Consider the following 11105-nt stretch of genomic DNA (forward strand, 5'->3'; position numbering starts at 1 on the left):
ATTCATGTCTGTCTTGGGTAATAGTAATAGCAGTGTAAAGGTGATTATTAGTTCATTTTTCAAAGCCTATTTAGAGGGCGGTGAACATAAACAGGCTGACTATGAAAATATCCCGTTCATGAATAAGGCATCCTACTTTGCAGAAATGATGCAACCAATTAACTGGCATAAAAGAGGGATTACTGTATTGCTGAGAATAAGCTAAACATGTTGTTTGCCAGAACTTGCCTCATTTTAAACATTCCGTCATTCATTCATTTTCTAACACGTATCCTCACGAGGGTCACGGTGTGCTACACGGCGGGGTACACCCAATCACAGGGGACATGTAGACAAACAACCATTCACACTCACATTCATACCTATGGATAATTTGGAGTGGCTAATGAAGCTAACATGTTTTTGGAATGGTAGAAAAGCCATCCATGCACGGGGAGAAAACATGCAAACTCCACACAGAGAGGCCGAGGGAGGAATTGAACTCGGGTTTCCTAGCTGTGTGGCCTGTGCGGTAACCACTTGAACACTGTGCAGCCCACATTCCATCAAATGTTTTGGGGTTTTTTTTGTAAATTTTAAGAAGCATGTCATATTTTATTGTATATGACTTAAAGGAGGGCGGCATGGCGGTCGAGTGGTTAGCGCGCAGACCTCACAGCTAGGAGACCAGGGTTCAATTCCACCCTCGGCCATCTCTGTGTGGAGTTTGCATGTTCTCCCCGTGCATGCGTGGGTTTTCTCCGAGTACTCCGGTTTCCTCCCACATTCCAAAAACATGCTAGGTTAATTGGCGACTCCAAATTGTCCATAGGTATGAATGTGAGTGTGAATGGTTGTTTGTCTATATGTGCCCTGTGATTGGCTGGCCACCAGTCCAGGGCGTACCCCGCCTCTCGCCGGAAGACAGCTGGGATTGGCTCCAGCACCCCCCGCGACTCTCGTGAGGAAAAGCGGTAGAAAATGAATGAATGAATGACCACTAAGAAAAAAGTGCTTGTTTATCTGAAATAAGGATTTTTCATTTTGCTTAGTTTTGAGTTTTTGCAGTGAACTGCACCCATCTGCTCTCTTTGTTCATTTTAGTGGAGTGGATTTGCAATTGCGACAGATGTTAGCGTTTGAAAAGTTTTGAAGGGCACCGATATAATGTGTCTGAATGATACCTACCTTCGTTATAAAAGACGGTCCACTAATTGGCCGACATGTAAAGGTGGCTTTCACAATGCAAACCAAACAAATGTCATCAAAAAAGATGGCCACCATTGTTTCTTTTTTGGTTAACGTGAGGCCTTTTCTTTGGCCGCCTCGCCTGGTATCACCATGCCGTGATATCCCAACATTTACTGAAGCACACCACCGGGATGTAGCATTCCAAAGCAAAGCAAAGCAACGATGCCGCTCGGTGGCTACGCCCGCTAGCCCAGCGATACCACCAGCATCAGCTGCAACACGAGCTGTGATACGCTTGTGTGTATTTTAGTCTTCGGATGTAGCCTGATTGATTCCTACCTGCGCTTTGCTTTGCACAGCAGGAAGTCTCAGGGGGTGGGGTGGGGAGGGGTGCTGCGTACATGGTGGCTCTGAGACATGCCGAGATTCTGTCTTGCAGTCACGCGGGGGGTAGGGGGGGGACTTGCAAAGACGTGCGGAGCGTACGACAAAGCATCGCTGGTTCCTAGCATGTTTATTCATCGTTACCAGCCCATTAAGGGTGATTAAAATGCTGAGGAGGCTGGCCTGAGCCTCAGTTCATTCCTTGCAGAAAGCCAGAGGTGCCTGTTAATAATAGATGCAGGGGGGAGAGAGTCGAGGAGGAGAGGAGGAAAAGATGGAAGGTTTGCGAAACAAATACACAGGGAGGAGGGCGGGAGGAAAGCGGGCGAGGATGACGAGGGAGGCGGAGGAGCTGGGAGAAAGAGGCCACAGGGGGAGAGGGAAAGAATGCGGAGTGAAACACAAGAAGGAGGAGACGGGGAAAGAGCATCCTCTGTACGGCAGCCATGGAGCCGCCGGCTCTTCTGTATTCAAGGCAGCCATCCAAAGAGGGGAAGTGGGGACGGGGAGGGGGTGGGACGCGGCACTGAGGTGACAGACGTTGGCTTTAGGTCTGGTGGGGGGTGGAGGGAGATCGAATCTACAAGCCGCCTCTTAGTGACACCGCACGAGAGCGACCTGCTTTCCGAAATCCTTCCAATGTGTTCACTCAAGCCTCTCGACAGGAAAACAACCTCGAGCACACAAAACGTCAGCAACAGACGCCGACCATCTGTAGCTCCTTTTTTACAGCCACCGACATGGAAGGGTGGAGCGGGGGGTGGGGGTTGAAGCTGACCCAGCATATTTGGGGGCTTTGGAAGCAGTAGTATATATATGATAAGGAGAAACGCTTTGCCGTGTTCTGTGTGAAATGAGCAGGCAAATAATTGTTGGACTTCACGCTACGGCATTCATGTGTCCATTTTACCTGACCTCACGCTAACCTGACCAGCAGGAAAACAACCACCTCACGCTAACCACGTGTAGCCCCTTTCACACAGCTCTTAGAAGAGTTTATATGCCGCTCTGACATTGTTTAAGTTGAGCGGTTACCAGAGCCCTAATGTGAAAGCACGGGGGCGTCCTTGCATGGCAATCATCCCATAACGGGATTCTGTATCATATCCACTGTAATATCCCACTCGGCTGTGTTCTGTGTGAAATGAACAGGCAAATAATTGTTGGATTTCACGCTACGGCACTCATGCGTCCATTTTACCTGACCTCTGTCTGAAATAGCCTGTTGTGTGCCTGGCCAGCAGGAAAACAACCACCTCAAGCTAACCACGTGTAGCCCCTTTCACACAGCTCTTAGAAGAGTTTATATGCCGCTCTGACATTGTTTAAGTTGAGCGGTTACCGTAGCTCTAAGAGAGACGACGACGCCTGTGTGAAAGCACGGGAGATGTCCTGCATGGCAATCATCCCGTAACGGGATTCTGTATCATATCCACTGTAATATCCCACTTGGCTGTGTTCTGTGTGAAATGAACAGGCAAATAATTGTTGGATTTCACGCTACAGCACTCATGCGTCCATTTTACCTGACCTCTGTCTGAAAGAGCCTGTTGTGTGCCTGGCCAGCAGGAAAACAACCACCTCAAGCTAACCACGTGTAGCCCCTTTCACACAGCTCTTAGAAGAGTTTATATGCCGCTCTGACATTGTTTAAGTTGAGCGGTTACCAGAGCCCTAATGTGAAAGCACGGGGGCGTCCTTGCATGGCAATCATCCCATAACGGGATTCTGCATCATATCCACTGTAATATCCCACTCGGCTGTGTTCTGTGTGAAATGGACAGACAAAAAACGAGGGAGACACCGTTACGCTGGGATTTAGTCATTTTGCGGTATCTCTGTGTGAAAGAGGCTTTTGTGCGCCTGATTTGAAATGCTGCTCAAACGCCGCCGGGTCAGAGTGTTCATCTGAGGCTCTTTGATTAGCATCTCTTCCCCCCCCCTCCCTCACTGTTCCACCAATTAAATTCAATTTCTCTCTGCTAATGCTAATAGGCTTTTCATTTCTTTCTGCAACTTTGGAGTCGCGGTGTCCCTTTATGGAGCGCCGTCGCCCGCGTTTAACGACAGCCGTGACGAGCGGCACAATCCCATTGGAGCTCTGACGGCTCCAATTGGTGGCGTCGTCTTTGTTTTTAAAAGACGTCGCCGGGCCTATTTGAACAAACTGAAGGGCCCCGTTTGAATCAGCCGGAATATAATAATAATAATAATAATAATAATAATAGGAATACTTCATCAAAGTACACCGAGGTGCTCCGACGAGTGTTTTAGCACCTTTGGCTCGCCGGAGTTTTCATTATCTTCCAGCGGCAGCCGCTCTCATTATCATTCACACATGAGACCATTGTTTCCCCCCCGCTAAGCATCATTCCTGGGAGTACACCAGGAGAGCCCGGGGCCCAATAGCGAGCGCCACCAAAACAACATCCCTCCTACTGGGGGGGGTTGGACTGGAGGTGGCGGTGTAAAATATGCACCGGCAATTTTCATGGAGTATGCATTATTGAGAAGAGTAAATGGGTCCAGGATGAACATCATAGCTCATTAATAGTGAATGTGACTACTGTTTCTGGGAAAACAGCCGTCTGGGCGCATGGGGGGGTGGGTATAGGATGCGGAGGGAGGGAGGGAAGAGGAGGTAATTGAAACGGTCAATTCCAAGCCAGACCGGCTTGTTTACTCAGCACCAACTGTGACTGGTATGAGAGGGCCAAGTATCCTGGCGCTGACGGCGGCACCCGCCACCTCTTCATCGTGACCGCGCCCGCCTGAGTCTGCTGGCGTCCTTCGCCAAAACAACTTCTTTTGAATCCACTGCATATTTATAATATGCATTTGACATGTCCTTTATGTGTTTTGTATACAATGGGAATGGCTTAGTTTGTGCATTTAGGAATAAAACCCAACTGTAGCCCCTTTCACACAGCTCTTAAAAGAGTTTATATGCCACCCTGACATTGTTTAAGTTGAGCGGTTACCGGAGCCCTAAAAGAGACCACGACGGCGTCCTGCATGGCAATCATCCCATAACGGGATTCTGCATCATATCCACTGTAATATCCCTCTCGTCTGTGTTCTGTGTGAAATGAACAGGCAAATAATTGTTGGATTTCACGCTACGGCACTCATGCGTCCATTTTACCTGACCTCTGTCTGAAAGAGCCTGTTGTGTGCCTGGCCAGCAGGAAAACAACCACCAAACGCTAACCACGTGTAGCCCCTTTCACACAGCTCTTAGAAGAGTTTATATGCCGCTCTGACATTGTTTATTGTTCATTTAGGAATAAAACCCAACTTACACCAAAACATCCACCATCTGGAGCTAGCAGGAAAACAACCACCTCACGCTAACCACGTGTAGCCCCTTTCACACAGCTCTTAGAAGAGTTTATATGCCGCTCTGACATTGTTTAAGTTGAGCGGTTACCGGAGCCCTAAGAAAGACGACGACGCCTGTGTGAAAGCATGGGGGATGTCCTGCATGGCAATCATCCCATAACGGGATTCTGCATCATATCCACTGTAATATCCCACTCGGCTGTGTTCTGTGTGAAATGAACAGGCAAATAATTGTTGGATTTCACGCTACGGCACTCATGCGTCCATTTTACCTGACCTCTGTCTGAAAGAGCCTGGAAACAGGAAAAGAAAACAACCACCAAACGCTAACCACGTGTAGCCCCTTTCACACAGCTCTTAGAAGAGTTTATATGCCGCTCTGACATTGTTTATTGTTCATTTAGGAATAAAACCCAACTTACACCAAAACATCCACCATCTGGAGCTAGCAGGAAAACAACCACCTCACGCTAACCACGTGTAGCCCCTTTCACACAGCTCTTAGAAGAGTTTATATGCCGCTCTGACATTGTTTAAGTTGAGCGGTTACCGGAGCCCTAAGAGAGACGACGACGCCTGTGTGAAAGCACGCGGGATGTCCTGCATGGCAATCATCCCATAACGGGATTCTGTATCATATCCACTGTAATATCCCACTCGGCTGTGTTCTGTGTGAAATGAACAGGCAAATAATTGTTGGATTTCACGCTACGGCACTCATGCGTCCATTTTACCTGACCTTTGTCTGAAAGAGCCTGGAAACAGGAAAAGAAAACAACCACCAAACGCTAACCACGTGTAGCCCCTTTCACACAGCTCTTAGAAGAGTTTATATGCCGCTCTGACATTGTTTATTGTTCATTTAGGAATAAAACCCAACTTACACCAAAACATCCACCATCTGGAGTTTTCATGGTGCGGACAATAAAGTACCTCTAACACTTATCAAGATCAGTGGAGGTCCAAGTGGGACATTAGAGACTTCCCAGTGTCCTCAAAGGCAGCATGAAGGGAATTTAGCCGCACAGACAACAGTTTAGCTTACGTCAATTGGCATCATCGCCTCTGCTTCCCCAAGAAGGTTCCCACGACTTTTCCTCACCCCCCCCCCCCCACCCAACACCCCCGGGCCCAGCATCTGTGTTCTGACTTCCATGCGCTCCGGGGTGATGGACGAGGCGGAGGCTGGCTGCATTTTACGGCAGACACAGCAGGCGCCATTAGGAAGCATTTTGCCTGATAGCTGCTATCGCTCATCCAGGTGATTTGCTCCGTCTCTTCGCCAATCGTTGCCAATGATGGATCTCTCATTGATTCTCCCCGTGTTGGAGATCACAAAGAGAACAAGCGGGCAGATGTTGCCGGCGAGCTCCCACAATCCATCCTGTGCTGCAGAGCAGAGGTGGGGGGTGGGGGGGTGGGCTGCGTTGCAGTTTAAGCCTCTTTAGGGCTGCCATTCAGTGTGACTTTTTTAAAAAGTGCTTATGCTAATCTTGTTATCACTTGAGGCCTATGAGGATGGGAGGCTAATAGAGGATGGGAAGCTGCTGCAGGGTGGCAGGGGGAGGCGGGAGGGGTGTCGGCCTTGTCGCGCTTAACCCGAGAGCCTCCCCGAGCTTGCCAAATGCTGAGTCATGTCATAGCGATGCAGACATCCACACGGCCCGGCGGGGGGGCTCCCTCCGCCCGGATGGATGGGACAGGATTATGAAGCCACTGTGTTTTTTTTTCCTGCGCTAATCTTATTTATTGCTCACGCTGATCCCATCTAAGTGTGCTTGTCGGGTGCCGTCGCGTCGCGTTTAACACGGGTGTGACGCTAATTGGCCGTGCGAGGCGAGCATGCGTTAAAGGGGTGGGGGCGTGTATGGACTTAACAGCCCCCCCTAGGTGCAGCTTGATCATCCGTCATCCGTCCCCCACCCCCAACAGCAAGGCCTTTTGATCAGTCCCATTTGCAAAGTGGAACCTCCGTACTGATTAAAATCTCTCCAAAAAAAGTCATTAGAAGATGTCTCACCTTCCGACGTTGGGACGTGATGGAGGTCCGAAATGAAGCATTCCTCCCGATGTAAAGGTCGACTCTTGATTGGCGGGCGAAGCTGGGAGAGAAAAACAGAGGATGAAAGACAGCACCTTCATGATCATCATTATGTCACAACTGTAATAACAACACCCAAACAGGAAGTAGTAATCCTCATACAACGTGACAGGAAGTAACATGGCTAAGTGAGCTACAGTGCTAACATTTTAGCAGCCACGGCAGGCTAGAAACAATATGTGCGAAGCCTTTGTGTGTTTACGACAAACAAGGCACAGTGTCTCTTTCGAACGGAGGCCACAATTTGAGGAAATACTTATTTCCTTTAAACTCAGATATCCAAAAACTTACCACTTCCACATGGATAGGGAGGATAACTATTAACAGTTATTTAACCTTTAACATGAACATGAATCAAACATAATAATTTTTTCTGGGTACATGATACCATACAGCATCCATATCAAACTTGCGCGGGCCGCACTAACATTAAACTTTCATATCAAGGCGGGGGCCTCAAACTAGTGTCCTGCGGGCCACATTTGGCCAAGGGCGGGGCATGGCAACAAACTTGGACAATTTGCCACTACGCTGCAAACGTTAATAACTCTGTTCCCCAGGGTGAGATCATACCGTCTTGAATTTGAGGTCGTAAGAAGCTGCAAGATGCAAATGAGCCTTTCAAGGACAAAGGTCGACATATGATCGACAGGAAACGGAACGCACACGCCCTCAGACTCCGGTGAATCCCGAGTTGCATGAAGGTGCGGGGGCTTGTTCAATGCTGCCTGCAGCTTTCATTTGTGTTGGTGTCCAGTTAATTCATGACCCCAACATCATCGAAAGGCGACATAAGGAATCAATACACTGATGTCTTGCGTTGGACCTCATTAGACGGCGTTCCTAATGAGGCCAAACAATAAGGACAGTAAGCCGCCCGATGACATCATTCAGATGATTAGCATCATTAGCAAGATGATGATGATGATGATGGCTGTGTCGGGAGCTAACATGCGAGGCGTTCTGTATCTCCACGCCGACATTGCGAGTGGTCATAGTCGAGTGTTACAAATTGCTGGGGTAATTCGGGGCTTAATTACTCCGGCGAAACAAATCAGGCGGCGGCACAGAGACAGACGCTGACTGCAAATAAGGCCGCCCAGAGACAGAGAAAGTGTGTCGGCGCACACTGGAGGAGACAAGGGCATCACAGCGAAGAGGAGGCGGCGGGGGGGGGGGGGGGGGGGTGAATTCCAAGCGGTATTGTGTGCTGCGACACGGAAGGAGGAGAGAAAAAAAAAAAAAAAGAAGTCAGCCTTGACATTTCAACTATTCAAAAGGCAGCCATCACATGTGTAAGTTGTGTCGAACGCCGGCGATGCTGCCGCTGTCAGCAGCCTGCCTTTCGCACTCTCTCCTCTGTTACCTTGGCAACATATTTTCTGCATGGGAATAGCATCTCTGGCTGCGCTGGCTGGGAAAAAAAAACACATTCCGACACATGGAGAGACCGGTTGAAGTTCTTCACATTGACCTGCTGGTGCAAGGCCCACTCATTAAAGAAGGGACCAACACAAGTTAGTGTTTGATTCCTCTGTGAAATTTTTGGATTGGTGCCTTTGTACCTAATCAAGTGGCCAGTGACTGTGCGCAAAGTAAAGTTTGTGGAGATTTAAAAGGAGGACCATTACCGCCATTTGCTGGTGCCGTTTTGTGATCACACCTTTCCCGGGGATTCATTTGGCTCCAGACAAAAAAAGCGAGAGTGAAAAAGAACCTTGTTATCAAGCAACGTAAAAAGGAATAATAAACCGCAGAGGGCCGAGGGGCGGATGTCCTGATGGTGTCGGCGCGGAGATGAAAGGGGCTTTAGCGCCGCATCTTTTTTCCCTGCCGTGACACAGCTTTGTTTCGCAGCTTGCGAAGCAGGCGGGGAGGCGGACTAATGAAAGGATAAATCCAGCTGCCGAAGTAGCACGGTAGCTGCCATGGCCGCCTGCTGCAAATAACTAAAAAGGATGAGAATGGCATCCAGGTAAACACGGAGCACGGGATTAAAGGGGGGAGCGGCGTAGGGGGGGCTGAGTGCTGTGACTCCTGGGAGAGAGGAGCCGTAATGAAATAAGCCTGTGAAAGAGAGCAGGTGTTGGAGCCTTGACAGACTTCAGCTGCATAACAAGTAGCACGTTTAGCCTCTCCTTGCTTTTGTCAGCCATGCCAATCTGCCGGATAAATAACCTCTTACTTAAAAAACACAAGCAGACACGCTGCGGTGCAATTGAGTCTCTCAACAATTACAATACAGTGAAAGCTCAACCTCCCCCACAGGAAATCATGGAAATAGAAATCATCGGCACCACGGCCGACCGGGAATCATTTATCAACTGTACAGGTAACGTTTTAGCATTCTTCACTGTCACACGAGGGAAAACAAAGAATCACTGGATATTAGTCCAATTCTCTTTTCATGTTAAATACAGCCTCTCTCTTTAGACTACCATTTTCCCAAAATATTTATGATTGTGGCTGCACGCCGGTCGAGTGGTTAGCACGGTTTTCTCCAGGTACTCCGGTTTCCTCCAACATTCCAAAAACATGCTAGGTTAATTGGCGACTCCAAATTGTCCATAGGTATGAATGTGAGTGTGAATGGTTGTTTGTCTATATGTGCCCTGTGATTGGCTGGCCACCAGTCCCAGGGTGTCCCCCGCCTCTCGCCCCAAGACAGCTGGGATAGGCTCCAGCACCCTCCGCGACCCTTGTGAGGATAAGCGGTAGAAAATGAATGAATTAATTGATTGTGTATGATGAATACTGTATTAGAGATGTATAATATCATTATATCATAATATAATTTCTACATTTTACTTCAATGGAAGTGTGCAGTGTGCACACTAAGGGCTGGAAGATATTACAGAAATGAGGACGAGTCCTAATGAAACATCACGACATGACTACTACTAGGGTATGTATATACGTATATATATATATATATTTATATATATTACACCTTTAATTGCGTGAGAACAAGCTACATAGATAATGGATGGACTTTTCATGACAATCATCCCTTATCGCATCACACTTGGAACTTTGATATTTCACTCTAGTATGTTTTTTTATATATATATATATATTCATAAATAATCAGTTTTGTAGTCGATTATGGTCTTTTAGTAAAAAATAAAAATATTCAAACAAATTTGAAGTATTTTTGTCCTAAATTGCGTTAAAGAATACAGATATAAGGCATTCAGAAGACCCATTGAAAGATGTGGTGATGACATGTCGTATTCTACACTGCTTACTGGGTGTCAGTAGTTACATTGATTGAGGGCATAGCCACCGCAGGAAAAACTGTCCAGAAACAGGACATTAAAAAAAATAACACTCACATTGCTAACGCGAGTGGATATTATGTTTACTATGTTTGATAATACAACCGTAAATGTAACTCATGGGGTGTTATTTTATGTCTAGACGACTCTAATGTTAAAAAAAACATACTTAGAAGGTGGTAAATCGTTTTTTTTTATTCACTATTTAGGAACATATTCCAGTTATACATAAGGAATCCTACTTTGTAGACATTCACTCATCACTGTCTGGAAACAATTAACCGGCATAGACAAGAGACTAGGATGTGCCGTAGTCTGTGCCTGTCCCATTGCTGTATGACCATCATCACATTATTCCTATGGCACAGTCCAGAGATTTACATGACCTCATACATGATGGCGCCTCAGCATCTATTGGCTCTCAGCCCAATTCCCATGTGTATTGACTTTCCCTGCAGTGAAAACATGTCAACACAAGGACAAAATGTGGGCGTGTCTTACACCATCGCTAAAGATGGTGTGAGATTGGATGAACCAATACTTTCCGGAATAATTTAGACACCAGTTTGAAGCCTTAAACGAATAAATGAAGCCTTTGTTTTCCTTACCATAAATGGCCATCAGCACCATGGAGAGCTGCCTGGTGTCGTAACAGCCGTGCGCCAGAAGGGGGCAGCAGCGGGAAGCAGCAGTGTGTGGGCGTCTCCAAGCAGGCAGGAGAAAGGTGCACCTCTGCAGGACGCTGCTGACGTGGACAGTTAAGTTAATCCTGCTGAGTGAGCACAACACAAACATTAGAGTCAACTTCAGCATGGAAGTGGAAGCGAAAT

At 47.5% G+C, this 11105-nt stretch overlaps 1 long non-coding RNA gene across 1 annotated transcript in view; it reads right to left on the reverse strand.

Annotated features, from left to right (window-relative positions):
* Window positions 1–7107, reverse strand: part of LOC131107622 (uncharacterized) — a 32490-nt gene extending 25383 nt beyond the window's left edge. The window contains exon 1 of the long non-coding RNA XR_009120283.2: window positions 6917–7107. This is a non-coding gene — a long non-coding RNA (uncharacterized LOC131107622). The remainder of the gene's footprint in view (window positions 1–6916) is intronic.
* Between the last annotated feature and the right edge of the window lie 3998 nt (window positions 7108–11105).

This window comes from Doryrhamphus excisus, linkage group LG19, assembly GCF_037039965.1.
Source record: "Doryrhamphus excisus strain RoL-2023G ecotype Guam linkage group LG19, RoL_Dexc_Guam_v1.1, whole genome shotgun sequence".
Classification (NCBI taxonomy): domain Eukaryota; kingdom Metazoa; phylum Chordata; class Actinopteri; order Syngnathiformes; family Syngnathidae; genus Doryrhamphus; species Doryrhamphus excisus.